The 19,069-nt window shown below is 41.9% G+C and overlaps 1 protein-coding gene across 3 annotated transcripts in view; it reads left to right on the forward strand.

Moving 5' to 3' along the window:
- Positions 1–19,069, forward strand: part of Grid1 (glutamate ionotropic receptor delta type subunit 1) — a 775,861-nt gene that overhangs the window by 597,025 nt on the left and 159,767 nt on the right. The gene's annotated exons all lie outside the window — the stretch shown is intronic.

The following is a 19,069-nucleotide window of genomic DNA, read 5'->3' on the forward strand; positions in this document are numbered from 1 at the left end:
GCCTACTTGATCATAATGGATAACTTTTCTAATGTGTTCTTGGATTCGGTTTGCCAGTATTTTATTGAGAATTTTTGCGTCGATGTTCATGAGTGAGATTGGCCTGTAATTCTCTTTCTTGGTTGGGTCTTTGTGTGGTTTTGGTATCAGGGTAACTGTAGCTTCATAAAAGGAATTTGGCAATGACTCTTCTGTTTCTATATTGTGAAATACATTAAGAAGTATAGGTATTAGCTCTTCTTGGAAGTTCTGGTAGAATTCTGCATTGAAACCATCTGGCCCTGGGCTTTTTTTGGAAGGGAGATTTTTGATAACTGTTTCTAATTCTTCGCGACTAACAGGTCTATTTAGATCGTTCACCTGGTCTTGGTTTAGGTTTGGTATATGGTACTTATCTAAAAAAGTGTCCATTTCTTTTGCATTTTCCAGTTTTGTGGCATACAGGCTTTTGTAGTAAGATCTAATGATTCTCTGAATTTCCTCTGTGTCTGTGGTTATGTCCCCCTTTTCATTTCTGATCTTATTTATTTGCGTGTTCTCTCTCTGTCGTTTAATTAGTTTGGAAAGGGGTTTGTCAATCTTGTTGATTTTCTCCAAGAACCAACTTTTTGTTTCATTGATTCTTTGGACTGTTTTCTGTGTTTCTATTTTGTTGATTTCTGCCCTCAGTTTGATTATTTCCAGTCTTCTACTCCTCCTGGGCGCGTCTGCTTCTTTTTTTTCTAGAGCTTTCAGGTGTGCTGTTAAGTCCCCAATGTATGCTTTCTCCGTTTTCTTTAAGTGGGCACTTAGTGCTATGAACTTTCCTCTTAGCACTGCTTTCATCGTGTCCCATAGGTTTGAGTATGTTGTCTCTTTGTTTTCATTAAATTCAAGGAAGACTTTAATTTCTTTCTTAATTTCTTCCTTGACCCAGGTGTGGTTCAGTAGTTGACTGTTCAGTTTCCATGAGTTTGTCAGCTTTCTGGGGGTAGCTTTGTTGGTGGCTTCTAACTTTAATCCGTGGTGATCTGATAAGACACAGGTGGACACTGATATTTTTTTGTATCTGTGGAGGTTTCCTTTGTTTCCAAGTATGTGGTCAATTTTCGAGAAGGTTCCATGAGCTGCAGAGAAGAAGGTGTATTCTTTCCTATTTGGGTGGAGTGTTCTATAGATGTCTGTTAAGTCCATTTGATTCATTACCTCCAACAATTCTCTTAATTCTCTATTAGTTTTCTGTCTGATTGACCTGTCCATTGGTGAGAGAGGTGTGTTGAAGTCTCCTACTACTAGTGTGTGTGATTTGATGTCTGCCTTGAGTTTTAGCAATATTTCTTTTACATAAGTGGGTGCTTTTATATTAGGGGCATAGATATTCAGGATTGAGACTTCATCCTGCTGAATCGTTCCTGTTATGAGTATAAAGTGTCCCTGTCGATCTCTTCTGATTGATTTTAGTTTGAAGTCAGTTTTGTTAGAAATTAGTATGGCCACACCTGCTTTTTTCTTAGGACCATTTGCTTGAAAAACCTTTTCCCAACCCTTTACTCTGAGTAGATGCCTGTCTTTGTGGTTGAGATGAGTTTCTTGCAAACAGCAGACTGTTGGATCCTGTTTTCGTAACCAATCTCTTAGCCTGTGCCTTTTTATTGGTGAATTGAGACCATTAATATTAAGTGATATTAATGACCAGTGGTTGTTAACTCCGGTTATTCTTACTGCTTTTGGTAGAAGAGTTTGTGTGTCTCCCTTCTTTGAGTTGTGCTGTTGAAGGGTCGCTAGATGCCTGGGTTATTGTAGGCAGTGTTGGCAATGTTGGATTCCTTGGGTTGTGATTTTCCTTCTATTACTTTCTGTAGGGCTGGATTTGTGGCAACGTATTGTTTAAATTTGTTCTTATCCTGGAATGTCTTGTTTTCTCCATTGATAGTGAACGATAGCTTGGCTGGGTATAGTAGTTTGGGTTTGCATCCATGATCTCTTAGTTTCTGTAGTACCTCTATCCAGGACCTTCTGGCTTTCATGGTTTCCATAGAGAAGTCAGGTATAAGTCTGATCGGTTTACCTTTATAAGTTACTTGGCCTTTTTCCTTTGCAGCTCTTAATATTCTTTCTTTAATCTGTATATTTTGTGTTTTGATTATTATATGGCGAGGGGACGTTTTTTTTTGATCCAGTCTGTTTGGTGTTCTGTATGCTTCTTGAATATTCAAAGGAATATCTTTCTTTATGTTGGGGAAGTTTTCTTCCATAATTTTGTTAAAAATGTTTTCTGGACCTTTGAGCTGTGCCTCTTCTCCTTCTTCTATCCCTATTATTCTTAGGTTTGGTCTTTTTATTGTGTCCCATATTTCCTGAATGTTTTGTGATGAGAATTTGTTGGTTTTGGTGTTTTCTTTGATCAGTCCGTTTATTTTCTCTATGTTGTCTTCAGAATCTGAGATTCTTTCTTCTATCTCTTGTATTCTATTGATTATGCTTGTTTCTGTAGTCTCTGCTCGTTGACCTATATTTGCCATATCCAGCTGGTCCTCAGTTTGTGTTTTCTTCCTTGCTTCCATTTCAGTTTTCAATTCTTGGACTGTTTCCATTACCTGTTTGATCGTTTTTTCTTGGCTTCCCAGGGTATCATTTACGTATTTACTCATTTCTTCAAACTTTTTGTTATACTTCTCATCCATTTCTATGAGGGCGTTTTTTACATGTTGTTTAAGGGACTCTATTGCTTTCAAAAAGTCAGTTTTTTCCTCTTCTCCTGTGATAGGGTGTTCAAGTCCTTGTGTTGTAAGATCATTGGGTTCTGGTGTTTTCATGTTGTTTTTCAGATTGTTGGGTGAATTCTTGCCTTGGCGTCTGCCCATCTCCTCTTACCGATGCTATCTATTGGGTTTGATTTAATTGTAGCGGGGCAATCTGTTCTCAGTGCAGGCTTCACTGTTTCTTGCCCACACTATCCTGTATCCAGTGCCTCCGCCGCCCGGGCCTGCCTGCCGGTGCCTCCGCCGCCCGGAACTGTCTGTGCGCCGGTGTTTCCGCCGCCTAGGCCTGCCTGCCGGTGCCTCCGCCACCTGGGCCTGCCTGCGCACCGGTGCTTCCGCCGCCTAGGCCTGCCTGCCGGGCCTGATTGTCGGTGCCTCCGCCACCCGGGCCTGCCTGCACACCGGTGCCTCTGCCGCCCGGACTTGCCTGCGTGCTGGTGCCTCCGCCGCCCGGGCCTGTCTGTGCGCTGGTGCTTCCGCTGCCTAGGCCTGCCTGCCGGGCCTGACTGCCGGTGCCTCCGCCACCCGGGCCTGCCTGCACGCCGGTGCCTCTGCCGCCAGGACTTGCCTGCGTGCTGGTGCCTCCGCTGCCCGGGCCTGCCTGCGCACCGTTGCTTCCGCCGCCTAGGCCTGCCTGCCGGTAACCTATATTTCTTAATATACATTATATTTTTAAATGAGCTGGGAAAACACAATACCTTAATCAAGAGCAGAAATACATATACATGGTATAACAAAATTGACCTTAAATTTGTATCAATAAATCAAGATCCATACCAATGCAAATCTCTAGAGTATATCCCCCTTTAAATGTAAATAAACATTTATAAGCAATAATTTAGGGAATTTGTTGGCAGAGGTTTCTGTCCCACCAGATACCACATTTGTTTAGTCCCAAATAAACACATAGAGGTCTATATTAATCATAAACTTATTGGCCTATTATTTCAGGTTTCTTATAATTCTTATAAGTTACATTAGTCCATAGTTCTTATCTGTATTAGCCATGTGGCTGGGTAACTTTCATTAGTGAGGCAGTCTCATCTTGCCTCCTCTGTGTCTGACTTCCTCTATGGATGATGACTTCAGAGTGAATCTTTCCTCTTCCCAGAATTCTTCTGTTCTCATTGCCCCACCTCTACTTCCTGCCTGGTTGCCCTGCCTGTACTTCCTGTCTGGCTACTGACTATTCAGCATTTTATTAAACAAGTACAAGAAATAAATCTTTACAGGGGAAAACCATTGTCCCATAGCAGTGGACTGTATAGGCAAGGGTCCTTTGAGGCCGTGGGCTGTATGGGTGAGGGTCCTTTGTGACTGTGGGCTCTGTAGTCAAAGGTCCAAAACGACTCAGGCCTGAGCACAATGCTAGGTGGAGCTTTATGTCCCCTGGTTCGTCTATTTCATCATTAACTGTGCACTGGGGTAATGGGGGGACAGTGACCTAAGCTAGTCTGTGGAAAGGAGACAGATGCAGAATCTACAATAATTGTCCACTGTGGATCTCAGGAGATGAGGAGATGGAAGCAGGAAAGATGAAATCAGGGCTGCCACAGAAGAGGAAAGTGTTTCTGAAGAATAGGTGTGGGGAGCCCCAGCTCTGATGGAAGAGGGAAGGTGCCTGAGAAGCCATGAGAACTTAGGTACCAATATGAGGCAGAAATGACCCTTCATTGGGTGACTTGGAGGCCATGTCTTCCCTACCCTGGCAGTGTCTCTTTCTTATTCCACTCTTCCAGTGTCCAAAGTCGACCAAGTGTTCATGCAAAAGACCCATTGCCTGAAAGTAGTGCATGTTTAGAGCCACCGACCATCCCTGTCAAGCTCCCATCTTCTCTGACCAGCTGTATCTAGGCAGCTGCTCTGTAGTGTATTGGGTAGGATCAGGAGTCATTACTGGCTACTTCCCCAGGAGCAAACTGATATGAGAACATGCCTGAAAGGGGCATCTTGGACCTCTTTAGACGATATAATTAACCTCCTCACATTTCCGCTTGTAGAGCGGATAACACTGTCAAATGCTGTCCAATCTTTCTCGTGTTCAACATGCTTTAATTAAAACAGAAAAGCCTGGGTTGGGCGGAGAGGAGCGCCCAAGTCTGTCTTTTCCGATTTGCAATAGAGTTGCTCATTCTCTTGGTCTCTGCCTTGAACCGCATGGAAGCAGTGTGTTCCTGCTGTGAGCACACAGTAGGTATGTTGAGAGCACACTGCCGGTGGCCCCTAAACATGTGACAGCAAAGACACGCCTTAGGAAATCTGAGCAGAGCACCATTGTGCTTTACAGATCTCTCTCTCTCCCAAGCAAGTTGGGGAGTTTTCTTGTAAAGTTGGGCAGAAGAACAAAATATGACCATGCCTCCATTCTCTGTCCTTGCCTGGAGCCTTCAAAGAATACAAAACACCAGCAAAGAAGTCAGGGTGTTCCTGGTCTGCGTATCTAGAACTGCACATTTCTCTTCCTTGAATGGCAGCTAAATTTTTTTCACATTTTTTTTTTTGTCTCCAGCAGCCACTTGGGATTTTTATAAACAAACAGAAGGCAGAGGGAAAAGTATTTTACTTCACTGATAGTATGTTGAAAATGACATCTAAGACATTTCTAGGACTATTCTGTATTTAAGTGGTTGGTATTCTTATCCATCTCTCCACCTTCCTGCTAAGGAAGACTGTTTTTCAGGCATACTGTTGGTAACATCCTCTTCCCTGTGACTATATCAAGCCCCAAGGTCATTCATTGACTTCACCTCTAGCTCCTTGCTTCACTAAAACAAATTTCTGAGGTCTTTATTTTGCTGAGAATTCTTGATTTCCTATCGACTCTAAGTTAAAATTCAAATCATTTTCACAGCAAGTGTAGCATGCTGTCTCTGGCCCTGAAGTTATTTTCAAAAAGTCGCCCACACAGTAGAATCTGAGCTTGCTGAGGTCAGGAATCACATCTATTTATTCATCTGAGTCTTCTGAGGGTTTCTGACGAAAGGTAGAGAACACTGTGCATATTTCTGCAGGTGATTATTAAAGAGTATTGACAAACTGGGCTCTCATCGCCATATTGCCAGGTGTCATCCACTGTCACTACCCACGTCAGCCTCACTGAGCTGCCTGTTCATTGGCTTGTCACTTCATGGCCCACTCTTTATGCAAGGACGCCACTGGCATTTCCCTTCAGAGCTGGCACTACACGTAAGTGGACCCTAAGACTCCTTTCTTACTCCATGGCAACACTGATTGCATCTGCTCCTGATTTTACCGTCCATTTTCTCAACTTTTGAGATCCATGTGGGCATTTCCTTTTCCTACAGGTCAAATGAGCAACAAAGTCTGACCTTGAGATAACCCAAAACTCGTTGAGTGAGTGGATATATTTCATGACTGTACTGTTGATTTTTTCTGTCAACTTGACACAGCTAGTGTTATCAGAGAGGAAGGAGCCTCAGTTGAGAAAATACCTCTATGAGATCCATCTGGAAGGCATCTTCTCAACTAGTGATCTATGGAGGAGAACCCAGCCCATGGTGTATGGTGCAATTCCTGGGCTGGTGGTCCTGGGTCCTATAAGAAAGTAGGTTGAGCAAACCGTGGGAAGCAAGCCAGTAAACATTATTTCTTCATGGCCTCTTCATCAACACTCCTGCGTCCAGGTTCCTGCCCTGCTTGAGTTCCTGTCCTGACTTTCTTCAGTGATGGATTATGATATAGAAGTGTAAGACAAATTAACCCTTTCCCCCCCACCTTGCATTTTGGTCATGGTGTTTCATTGAAACAATAGAAACCCTGATAGACAATGACAATAACTTATGAGCAGAAATGAACTTGGGGAATGCATTCAGCCTGTGCTCATTTGTTCCCTCCTATCTCACTTTGGGGCAGACTTCAGCACATGAGGGTGTATAATGACAACGAGTGTTCTGTCTCTAATGCTGAGCAGCAGATTGTATCGAGTTTCGGCCACCAACAGCTCTGATTCTGACTTGTCTGGAATGAAGAGATTTCTTGGGAGTGGGGCTCTTATCCTGAGCTATGACCAGTTGGAAAATCTGTGCAGCAGATGAAAATCAAGTCAAGTGGGGTGTTTGTTGCTCCTTGAATCTTGGCTGCCTTTTTAATTAGAGTACAATTTTTATGAAGACAGATGTTAAGAATGTCAAAGACATAAAGCAAGACAACAATATGATATAGGTCTTCAGACCCTGCTGTATCTTAGAATCACCTGGGAGTCTTTAAAAGTCCCCCTTAAATCATACACTTAGGGATGACAGCCAACATCAGTTTACAGTAAAGACTTCTAGGGGGCTTCACAGTTCACCAGAATTGGAACCCATTTTGGCAGGAGTTATGAGAGCATATCCTAGGTGTGAGTTGATTTGCCTAATGGACAAAGCACTTTTCGCAATATTTAGGGTCATGAAAGAAAGGAAGAACACAAGGAAAGAGAAAGCCTTGGCCCTTGAGAATACCTCCTTAGACCTTCTGCTGATTCTCAAAGTACCACCAACTTCACGCTCTAGAGAGTCACTTATTACGATGAAGGGCAAAGTTGATAGGACTGTTGAGACAGTGTCTGTCTTTGCCAGTATTCTATTACTGTGAAGAGACACCACGACCACAACAACTCTTAGAAAGGAAAGCATTTAACTGGGGCTTGCATACAGTTCAGAGGTTTAGTCTGTTGACATCATGGCAGGAAGCATAGCCGTATGCCATTCAGATGTGGTACCAGAGAAGTAACTTGAAAGTTCTATACCTAGATCCACAGACAGCAGGAAGAGAGAGCCACTGGGCCTGGCCTGAGCTTTTGAAGCCCTAAAGCTCAGCCTCAGTGACATACTCCAACAAGGCACACCTCTTAATACCTGTCGAGTAGTGTCTCTCTCTAATGATCACACAGTTAAATATATGAGCCTATGGTAGCTATTCCTATTCAAATCACCACATTGCCCACCTGTGTTTATATGAAGGGGTAGAGATGCAGAAATGGAGGTGGGACTCAGGTTGTCACCTCTTCTTCATAGTATGGGAGAAATGGTAAATTGTTGATAAAATCTACTATGTTTTCTATAGTCTCTTTTGGTTTATTAAGTAGTGATCATCCACAATCAGAAATTAAAGGTAGCTGGAATCTTATTAGAAACTGCCTTTCTCAGCTCCATGTGTCTTAACTCTTGGATAAAGACTAGGCCACACAAAGATTAGTGTACTAAGGCTTTGATGGCGTAGCAGGGATGGCAGGCTTTTGCCAAAGCACAGTCACCAGTCCCTTCCCTGCCTCACCATACACAGCTTCATTTGCTCAATCCAGAGAGCAACTGATCATGCAGGCTGATCATCCTCCTCTGACAGAACCAAAGCAGAACATACTGTTTTTTTTTTTACCATGTCCTTTTTTCATTGATACAGACAAATTATTTTTAAAAATGTTTTATGTTAAAATTGTTTTACTGTTGTAACATTATTTATTTACGGTGTTTTCACATTTGTAGTTAACCTACTTGGTTTGGATTTTTCCTTCTAGCACATTATGTGGTACCAGATTAGTTGACAGGATAGATATAGTTTAAATTTGGCTTTATTGTGGAATGTCTTATTTTTTCAAATTATGGTGACTGAAAGTTTTTTTGGGTATCATAGTCTGAGCTGGCATCCATGGTCTCTTATACTCTGTAGCATATCTGTCCAAGCCCTTCTGGGTCTTAGTCTCCACTGAGAAGTCAAGTGTTATTCTGTAGGTCTGTCTTTATATGTTTCTTGGTCTTTTTGTTTTGAAGCTTTTAATATATTTTCTTTATTATGTATGTTTAGAGTTTTGATTATTATGAGGTGAGGGGACTTTTTTTTCTGGTCCAATCTGTTTGGTGTTCTGTTTGCTTCTTGCACCTTTATAGGCATCTCATTCTTTAGACTAGGAAATTTCTATTCTATGATTTTGTTAAAAATATTTTCTGGGCCTTTGAGCTGGGACATTTCTCCTTCCTCTATTCCTATTATTTCTAGGTTTTGTCTTTTCATAGTGCCCCATATTTCCTGGATATTTTGGGTCAGGACATTTTTTAGGTTTAATTTTTTTGATCAATGTATCAATATCTTCTATCATATCTTCAGTGAAGGAGATTCTCTTTTCCATCTCTTACCTCTGTAGTTACTGAATTTTTAAATTCCAGAATTTTTCAGTTTGTGTTTTCTTTATTGTGTTTATTTCCATTTTTAGATCTTAAATAGTTTATTTCCTTCAATCATTTCTTTTTTCTTTTTTTCTTTTTATTTATTTATTAATTAAAGATTTCTGCCTCCTCCCCGCCACCGCTTCCCATTTCCCTCCCCTTCCCCTGATCAAGCCCCCCTCCCTTGTCAGCCCATCAGCCCGAAGAGCAATCAGGTTCCCTGCCCTGTGGGAAGTCCAAGGACCACCCACCTCCATCCAGGTCTAGTAAGGTGGAGCATCCAAACTGCCTAGGCTCCCACAAAGCCAGTACGTGCAGTAGGATCAAAAACCCATTGCCATTGTTCTTGAGTTCTCAGTAGTCCTTATTGTCTGCTATGTTCAGCGAGTCCAGTTTTATCCCATGCTTTTTCAGACCCAGGCCAGCTGGCCTTGGTGAGTTCCTGATAGAACATCCCCATTGTCTCAGTATGTGGGTGCACCTCTTGCGGCCCTGAGTTCTTTGCTCGTGCTCTCTCTCCTTCTGTTCCTGATTTGAACCTTGAGATTTCAGTCCAGTGCTCTAATGTGGGTCTCTGTCTCTGTCTCCTTTCATTGCCTGATGAAGGTTAATATCCAGGAGGATGACTATATGTTTTTCTTTGGGTTCACCTTCTTATTTAGCTTCTCTAGGATCACAAATTATAGGCTCAATGTCCTTTATTTATGGCTAGAAACCAAATATGAGTTAGTACATCCCATGTTCCTCTTTTTGGGTCTGGCTCACCTCACTCAGGATAGTGTTTTCTATTTCTGTTCATTTGCATGCAAAATTCAAGAAGTCATTGTTTTTTATTGCTGAGTAGTACTCTAATATGTACATATTCCATACTTTCTTCATCCATTCTTCCATTGAAGGGCATCTAGGTTGTTTCCAGGTTCTGGCTATTACAAACAATGCTGCTATGAACATAGTTGAGCATATACTTTTGTTGTATGATAGGGCATTTCTTGGGTATATTCCCAAGAGTGGTATTTCTGGGTCCAGGGGTAGGTTGATCCCGAATTTCCTGAGAAACCACCACACTGCTTTCCAAAGTGGTTGCACAAGTTTGCAATCCCACCAGCAATGGATGAGTGTACCCCTTTCTCCACAACCTCTCCAGCAAAGGCTATCATTGGTGTTTTTTATTTTAGCCATTCTGACAGGTGTAAGATGGTGTCTTAAAGTTGTCTTGATTTGCATTTCCCTGATCGCTAAGGAAGTTGAGCATGACCTTAAGTGTCTTTTGGCCATTTGAACTTCTTCTGTTGAGAATTCTCTGTTCAGCTCAGTGCCCCATTTTATAATTGGGTTGATTAGCCTTTTACAGTCTCCAAACTCTCTGTGTATTTTCCATTTTTATGTGGGTTTTAAAAAAATTCTATTTCCATTATTTTTATTTTTAATTCTTGTTTTTATTTTCTTTTGAGATAGGGTTCCTCTGGTTTTTTTGGTGGTCCTGGATCTTACTCTGCAGACAAGGCTGTCCTCAAACTCACAGAGATTTGCCTGCCTCTGCCTCCCAAATGCTGGGATTAAAGCTGTGGGCCACCACAACCAACTACTGTATTTCTTTTTTAAAGGACTTTCTCTATCTTTTTTTTCTCTCCAAGCCTTTGAATATTTTTAAACAACTGTAAACTATTTAGAGGTTTTCCCCCCTCTGAATCTGTCTTTATTGTATATCTCTCTTTTTCTAACCATATGACCTTTAATTTGCTAAGCAATATGGCTAGGATTAAAGCTGTGGTTTTGGCACCTAGAATCACCCCACTCCTTGTCTTCCTGAGAGTCTAACTTCATGCAGAGGTACTGGTAGAAACCACTTTTTTTCCCCCCACAACACAGTGGAGTTTCTAGGTCCATGCTATTACCATGAAGCATGCTACTGGCTGCTCATAAATAGCATTTAAGTATTTGGTGGCAGGGCCTCTTAAAAGACCTGCAAGGTTTTTCCTGCTAACACTGAGTCAGGAAGCCTCTCTTAAAGCAGAGGTGCTCTGTTTGCTGCTAGCTATCAGGGTCCACCAGAGACAATGCTGCTATCAATATCAAGAAGGTGTCCTTGACTCTGTTCTTTTGTCTGTCTAGAATCATTTTTGGAAAAGCTTTCTCAGGTTTTATGTGGAAATTCTTGCCAAACATTTATATGAAGAGTAGAGTCCAGAAAACTGTCAGGAGAGTCAGAGATATCCCCTGCCCCCACTGTTAGGAATCCCACAAGAAGACCAAGCTACACAACTGTAACATATATGTAGAATGCCTCGATCAGTCCTATGCAGGTTACCTGGTTGCTGGTTCAGTCTCTGTGAGCCCATATGAGCCCAGGTTTGTTGTTTCTTTGGTTTTATTTTTTTGGTGTCCTTGACCCCTTTGGCTCCTACAGTCCTCCCTGCCCCCTTCTGCAGGATTCCCTGAGCTCCACCTGATGTTTGGTTATGGGTCTCTGCATCTGTTTCTATCAGTTGCTAGATGAAGCCTCTCTGATGATGATTGGGCTAGGCACTAATCTATGAATATAGAAGAATATTAGTAGATATCATCACGTTAACGTTTTTTCCCTCTAGTCATGTTTGGTTCTAGACCCTTGCTCATCTAGCCTGTGGGTCCTGGTGCTTCAATCAGTGTCAGGGGTGGGCTTACTCTCAACCACAACGACTTTTTAAAAGAAAAACATTTAATCAAGGATGGCTTACATTTTCAAAGGTGTCTTTCATTGTCATCATGGTGGGAAACATGGTAGTGTGTGGGTAGACATGGTGCTGGGGAAAGACCTGAGAGTTCTACATCAGGATCGGCAGTCAGAAAGAAGAGACTGCCACATTAGGCCTAGCTTAAGCATCTGAGACCTCAAAACCCACTCTCGGTGACACACTTTCTTCAACAGAGCCACACCTACTTCAGCAAGGCTTTCCTAATAGTGCCACTCCCTATGGTTATGGGGGCCATTTTAATTAAAACCACTACATGATTCAATATAAGAAAATTAGTAAATATAATTCATGATATAAATAAACTGAAAAAAAAACATATGATTGTCTCATTAGATGCCAAAAAGCCCTTGACAGAATCTAATACCCCTTGATGATAAGAGTCCTAGAGAAATTAGGAATATAAGGGGCATACCTAAATCCAGTAAAGACAATTTACAACAAGCTGGCAGCCAACATCAAATTAAATGGAGAGAAACTCAGAGCAATTCCACTAATGTCAGGTACAAGACAAGGCTGTCCACTCTCTCCATACCTATTCAATATAGCACTGAAGCTCTAGCTAGAGCAATGAGACAGCCGAAGAAGATCAAGGGGACACAAAGCAGAGAGGAAGAAGTCAAACTTTCTCTGTTTGCAGATGATATGATAGTGACCCTAGAATTTCTACCAGGAAACTCCTACAGCTGATAAACACTTTCAGCAAAGTGGCTGGAAATGAGAATAAATGAAAAAAAATCAGTAACTTTCCTATAAACAACACCCTTCACAATTTCCTCAAATAATATAAAATATCTAGAGGTAACAATAACCAAGCAAGTGAAAACCTTGTATGATAATGTAGAATTCAGGATCTTGTGCTGTGTTAGACCACTGATGGTTTTTTCTCTCCCAGCAACTTACATAGTACTGTCTGACACCGTGCCAGCTAGCCAGAAGGAGAGAGTTACATTACTTTTGGGTATACGTGCGTCCATGTTTGTTGCCTCTCTATTCACAATAGTTAGGACATGAAATCAAACATGATGTCTGTCAGCTGGGATAAGGAAAGTGTGATCAATTACATGATGGACTATTATCCAGCTGTAAAGAAAAGTGAAATAATGAAATTTTCTTGTGAGTGGGTGGAACTAGATAAACTTAGAATTTACCCATACATATAAAGACAAACTCCTCATGCTCTGTCATATGTAAATCATTGCTTTGAATTTCCTGTTTTACATCTTTAACCCAGAGTACACACGGAAGCCAGAAAATTATAAAGAGATCATTGGGAGCCAATGCTTTAACAGAGGGAGAATTAGTATAATCCAGGCAAAATGAAAGTCTGGAGGAGACTACTGGCTTATTCAATATGGAGGGAGTAAGGAATGGGGAAATAAAGTGTTGGCAGAAGGCTCAGCCAAAATGAAGGGAGCATGAAATCCTTACATTGAAACCTATGACCTTTCACCTCAAGAAAAACTTTCAATTAAGGATATAGGACATGAGAAGTGACCACACTAGATTTAAAGAGTTTAGTGGGGATATGGGTTTTGCTGGGAATTGAAGGTTAACCTAAACTAAGACACACAGACGCCTTATGGGAGTCTTCTAGTTGGTAAACTACTTAAATATACATGCATACATATATGTGTATTTGTAGATTTTAATTTCATTTTGATGCATTTAAATCTTTGGCCCTTTTAGAACTCAACTCTATTGGACTACATGCACTATTTGAAGAGTGGATCCCAGTAACTATTTCTCCATGGTTGCCCAGTTACTGTAGCTCCTTGTGTAGGATAGTTCATATTCTACATGTGTTTTTAGGGTTTGGCTACAGAAGACAAACATCTTTTACTTTCATTCTGTCTTAGTGGATTTTGGTTTGAGATTTCCTTAGATGCTAGAACTTTTTGCCTAGCCTCTGGTGTTTGTGGTTCCTGTTTTATTTTATGTTACTGTGAATTTCACAATCTGTTTATCAAGCTTTTGTGCTTTGCCTCTATTACCAACAGGATTCTTGTCTAACAAGGAGCCATGTCAAGGCTCAATTACCTGAATTGCCTTTGTAGTCATGGCCTCTATGAAGCAGCCCTCTGCCTTTTGTGAACAGGGAACTCTCCATGAATCCTCATACTTTGCTGAATTCTGTCTGGTGATTACTGCAGGTCTGGACGGGCAGTGGTAGACTACTGACGTAGCAAAGGTGGAGTTGGGGCCTCAATTGAGAAGGAAAGCTTTGAGAGAGGGGGAAGAAGCCAGTTGTCAACATATAGAAGTATAACTGAAGAAATGATTCTCATTTCCCTATCATGCCACATGGTCCCCCTTCCTTCTCTTCCACACAGCAAGTCCTGCTGCTAAAATGATTAACTATAACTAAAATCTCCAGCAAAGAAAGCGATGTGGGACTTTTGGGTTTGGATTCTGTTAATCTACTTGCCATTTCTTTCTGAAGCTTATTTTACTATTGTATAATAAGCATGCTTGTTGAACTCTCTGCCTCTGTCTCTGTCTCTCTCTGTCTCTGTCTCTCTCTGTCTCTGTCTCTCTCTCTCATTCTCTCTCCACACGAGTATAGTTGCCCATGGAGGGAAGAGGTGTTGGATGCCCTAGAGATAGAGTTAAAGGCAGTTCTTGGATAACAGATGTGGCTTTTGAGAACTGACACGATGTCCTCTGCAATAGCAGTACGTACTCTTAACCACTGAACAATCTCTTCAGCCTTTCTCTGAATTTTTAAATGAATTTGATTCACCAAACAATTTGAGTCAATTAATGAAATTGAAAGAAGGATAAGAAAAAACAGTGGTGGAATTGGAGCCTCAATAGTGATGAGAGACAAGGGATTAATAAAGGCTGGTATGGATGATGGTGTGGGAGGAAAATAGACTCATATAAATGGAAATTGTATGAGTTTGTGTTCTTGCCACATTGCTCACAAAGCTACCTGTACATTTCCCAGCACGCAAAACAAAAAAGATGTTGCTTACGACTTTTGCCATACAACCAGCAGCTGTATATGAGGAGGCCAGTTTCTTTTGATCCCAAGTTCTGGGCCACTGCTCTGTTAAAGAACAAAATTCTCATTATAAAGAAATTTTAGGTTTCCTTATAATCTGGCAGTCACATAATGTGGATTTGATTACAGGAAGCAGGGGGAGAGTAGCCAGACACATCCTCACCATATGGATGAAAAAAAATCCTCTTTCTAACTAGCTTTGCAAGAAAAGAGATGCAGGTTTTGAGACACAAGAAACATATGTAATTTCAGAAGTTGTGAAACCATGAACATAAAATCAGGTATAAAAGTGAATACTTATTTAGTATGAAGGGAATCATCATGCTAATCTTTAAAGAAGGAAGATGGTATGGTTCAGAAGCAGTGTGCTTATCTAGATCTAGCTTGTTTGTAGTCTTTGGTTTATACCCTAGTGTGTGCTCCTGTGTGCACATGCTCATAGACCATACTGATGGGTGCACAGTTATGTTTTATCCCCCCAACTCCTTTTATTTTGGCTACTCATTGAATATGCCTTCCTAAGATGATCTTTGGGATTTAAGTTCTACAGAGCAAGTAAGAAGGTATTTAAAATCTCTCTGCTGGTAAGGCAGACTGAAAATTGTTTAGCAGTTCCAAAAGGTCTGATTTAGCTTCTCATCATTCCTAGTGTGTTGTCAATATGTGATTATTGTAAAACTTGAAAAACTTCTCCCAAGTTACTTTTATACATGAGGTGAAAGATTTGGTCCTTGCCTCATTGTTAATGTGATTATTTCACACCTGGAACTCTATCACATCCCCCCCCATACTCCCTAGGTCAGTGTTTGCATGGCATGAGCAGCTGTGATGCTGTTCATCTGTGCCCCTGTCTGGGATGAGTCAGGTGAGCCAGGATGAAAGCAATAAAAACAATTTCTAGCTTTCTACCCAGGGACAGCCAGGAAAAGTTCGTGTTACTGATGGGACATTAGGTCATGTCAGTATGGCCCATTAAATCTACACCAAGCATATCCCTACCCTAGCTCCCTGTGTTTTCATTCAAGAAATTGTGGCTAAAAGTAAGTCACCTGGAGGATGGGTTTTCATCAACTTCAGAAGAATCTTTTAAAATGTCACAGAAGCAAAGGCGTAATGAAATCCATTAGTCAGGTCCTCCCCTGGCTGTTGGCAGGGTTAGGGCTACAGAAGGAGCCTTGAAGACCCGGCAATCGCTCTGTAAGATGAGCCATTTGGGATGATTGAGAACACTGTCCAGACTCTTGAACAAGGAGTTGGTGGCAGCTGGTGCACCCTAGTGGGCCACCATGTTGCTATGGACTAGCCATTCAACTTCTCCGGTCCTCAGTTTTATCATTTGAATGTTGAGATATTAATCATACAAGGATAAGAGACTGCTTTGAATATTAAATGTGAAATATACCATTGCTCTTTTAAATATCTTACATTCTAATAAATATCAGATAAAAATAAAGGTGTCCTGGGCAACAGCAAAATATGAAAACAAGATTACCACTGAGACTACTTGTCTATCCTCCTTGGCCAAAGGACAATTGTCACTAATATATATATATATTTGACAACCTTTCACATTTAGAGACACATTGAATTTTAAAAGTGTATGACACCAGCTTGTTTTCAGTGAGCCCCTTCTTGTCTTTGACTCGTGTGTGGTGGCTGATGTGCAGGTGCAAGCTAGCAGCAAAGCAACTGTAGAAGCTCCTGCATTTGTGAGGATGCAACAGAATTCTTGACTTAGTCCTCAAGATGGTGAACTTGAAGCCACATCAGACAGAGTCAGGAGGAACGTCCGGGGGCCTGTTATCCCCGAGGACAAGGGAAACATTAGTCTTCCCCTGTTTATCATCATATCCTGGATCTCTAGGGGACCCGAGAATCACCTGGAAAAGTCCAGATGGCTAAACTTCTCTGCTCCAAGAAAGCTGACTTTTAAAGGGCTCCAGACAATCCATTCACCCTAGACTTGCTCTGTCCTCATGGTACTCAATGAGGGCTTACAAATCCTGCCAACAAGGGCTATTTAGGGTCAAGTGAAGGCCCCAGGTTATTTCTGGAACCTTGTAGTGGATCGATTTGTTAGGTTTAGTAGTGCATCTACTAAGAAACTACACTTATCAGGGAGATTCTGTTGTTCTTGAAGAAATTTATGTCAATTACTTTGTAACTGGAGCTTGAGGGAAGAACCAAACTTGATATGCCAGGCTTTATGTTTTATTTTGTTTGAGAGAGGCAGAGAGATAAATAGGAAGTTGGGAGGGTAGGGAGTTAGGAGGATCAAGGAGGAGGAGAAAACGTGATCAAAATATATGGAAAGTATTTAAATAAGACCAAAACCAACCAAACAACAAAAGACAAACCAAAACTAAAAGCCAGACTGCTTGTCCTGCGCCTGGACAGGACTTAATTAAGCATCATGGTCATTCCAGTCTCACCCCAGAGAATGACTCACCCTTCCAGAGCCCCGTTGTCTTGTTCTGAACCTAACTGGATTCCCACGGGCAGAAAATATATTTATTTAACTTTTATTAAGAACTAATGGGGAAGCCTCCAGCCGTCTCCAGAGGTGCCCCGTCTGTGGCCTCCCCTGTAATTTATGCATTATTTAATCATCAGATTCAGTCTCGCAGAGACCAGGCTGGGTTTTCCTCATTTTCCACCCACTCCCCCATGCAGAGATGAAATTATTCCCTGAGTATCCCGGATCACGAAGTGGTACCTTTTGAAAATGAGAAGATAATGCTGTTTATGTATGAGTGCAAGAGAATTACTTTTCTCGTCTGTAGTAACAGTGATTAAGTTGAAATGTCAGTGCTGATCTTACCGCTTTGAAATGTTACACCTATTCAAATCTGCCCAGATACTGAGGATTCTCACAGATGCAGAGGATGTTGTTTAAAATATGGGAGTCTCCAAGTCACTGCACGAATGCCAACTGTGTTCCCCACTTCTGGGGAATGAGGTAAAAATGTGTGTTATGAATAGGCTCCATGACGGTGGTGGCCACCACGGTATTCTGTCACCTGGGGTTTCCGTAGGTGAATTGGTACTGGGATGAGAACCTTAACATTTGGAAAATGTTGACCGAAGTAAGTTGTGTTATATAAATCAAAGGGGGGTGCAGATATGCTGTATAGTGGAGTATGGTGGGAAATACAGTGCTTTACTCAAGCATACGGAGGATCTGTTGAGGGGTGGGGACTGTGAACTGAGTGAGCATCCTTGGACTGTTGGGTGGGCTGAGTGGGCTTCCTTGGACTGTTGGGTGGGCTGAGTGGGCTTCCTTGGGCTGTTGGGTGGGCTGAGTGGGCTTCCTTGGGCTGTTGGGTGGGCTGAGTGAGCATCCTTGGGCTGTTGGATGGTTCTGTCTCCTCTTTTAAGGAATGCAGAGAAGCGGGCAGCTAGGAGCAGGGGATAGGGAAGAGATCTGCAGGGAGAGAAGTGGCCAAAGATCTCCCACAATAGAGACCGAGACTCCAACATATCCTGTAAGTCTCTTTCTCTGGCCACTGGAGGTCATTGCCTGTTTGCTGGTCACCCCTGCTTCTTTGCCCTAGATGTTCTATGTTCTGCCATGGTTTTCATTTTGTAGGAAGAGATTGAGATTTGAATCCCATAGGTACATTTGTAAATCCTAGTCCTTTCATCTGAGAGGTATATTGACCCTGGGGCATCTCTAAGGTCTTCTATATTAAGTGGGGGTTGGGGAGAGGGTAGAAATGTCCATGGCCAAGTACCATTCTGCTTCATCTGTGAGGACATATGCATCATGTTTCCGGCAAGTCACCAGCTACACACCAGGCACTTTCTTTCCCCGTCCTCCATCCTCAGGACCACCCATCTGCACATTAAGATTGGGGTTCACATGTCATCTACCTTATATTTCCTCATCGTTTTTCATGGCAGAGTCCACGGTACCTTTCTGAAGGTCAACAAAAAGGGATAAAACAATCCACTTCCTTTCCCCGTGGTGTGTAGTGTATATAGCCTAGGGCTATGGAGTTATGGAGAACGTTAATGGCAGGATGAAGCATAGCACCTGCATTGGTACCATTCAGGGACTGACTTGTATGCCCTAGTTTTACAATGGGATATCTGTGACAGGCCTGACTGTATCTGTGGACAGGAACTCATCACCCCAGGGAATTCTAATTCTGTTGGATTTTACCAGCCAGTGACTGTAACAAAGAAAAGATATATTTAAAGTGTGTATTAGGGATTCTGGTTATTATAAATTACATTCTTTGAAGTCTCATTTAGATCCAGGAACCAGACCACATCTGGAAGACTCTGAGGACTAATCCTTTCAGAACAATGGGGTGTCAGTGGTCATTTGGAAAAGTAATTATACCAAATTTAATTATCATGTGTGTGCTTCATTGCTGCGCACGCCCCGAGTACAGCAGGGGCTGGGCTGTCCCAGCACGAGTT

The sequence above is a fragment of the Chionomys nivalis genome, chromosome 5 (assembly GCF_950005125.1).
Source record: "Chionomys nivalis chromosome 5, mChiNiv1.1, whole genome shotgun sequence".
Taxonomy (NCBI): Eukaryota; Metazoa; Chordata; class Mammalia; order Rodentia; family Cricetidae; genus Chionomys; species Chionomys nivalis.